Source organism: Pezoporus wallicus, unplaced genomic scaffold, assembly GCF_028554395.1.
Source record: "Pezoporus wallicus isolate ANWC-B61680 ecotype Strahan unplaced genomic scaffold, APGP_CSIRO_Pwel_v1 contig_2596, whole genome shotgun sequence".
NCBI lineage: Eukaryota > Metazoa > Chordata > Aves > Psittaciformes > Psittacidae > Pezoporus > Pezoporus wallicus.
This window is the reverse complement of record NW_026641977.1, coordinates 836-1,189: the sequence shown is the minus strand read 5'-3', so window position 1 is coordinate 1,189 and position 354 is coordinate 836. Positions and strand designations below refer to the sequence as shown.

The 354-nt window shown below is 59.0% G+C and overlaps 1 non-coding gene across 1 annotated transcript; it reads left to right on the top strand.

The window, feature by feature from the left end:
- LOC130608484 (5S ribosomal RNA) lies at positions 1-118 on the top strand (the record flags this gene model as incomplete). The annotated part of the gene is made up of 1 exon (XR_008974548.1): positions 1-118. It is a non-coding gene; the product is annotated as a 5S ribosomal RNA (ribosomal RNA).
- Positions 119-354: the final 236 nt, after the last annotated feature.

The following is a 354-nucleotide window of genomic DNA, read 5'->3' as shown; positions in this document are numbered from 1 at the left end:
CCTACGGCCATACCACCCTGAAAACGCCCGATCTCGTCTGATCTCGGAAGCTAAGCAGGGTCGGGCTCGGTTAGTACTTGGATGGGAGACCGCCTGGGAATCCCGGTTGCTGTAGGCTTTTGGGCGTTGGGAGCCAAAAAGAACTGTCGTGGTTTAAACCCAGTCAGGTAACTTGTTCACTCACTCCCAGTGAGTGGTGCCGAGCTGGCAACAATCAAGGTCCGTGTCTGTCTCCCCCCCCCCCTGCACCGGGGCTCTCCCCTTCCCCGCTCCCGGAGGAACGGGGAGGAGGATCGAGAGAGTGCAACTCCTACGGGTTGAGACAAGAACAGTCCGGCAACAAATCACCACCGC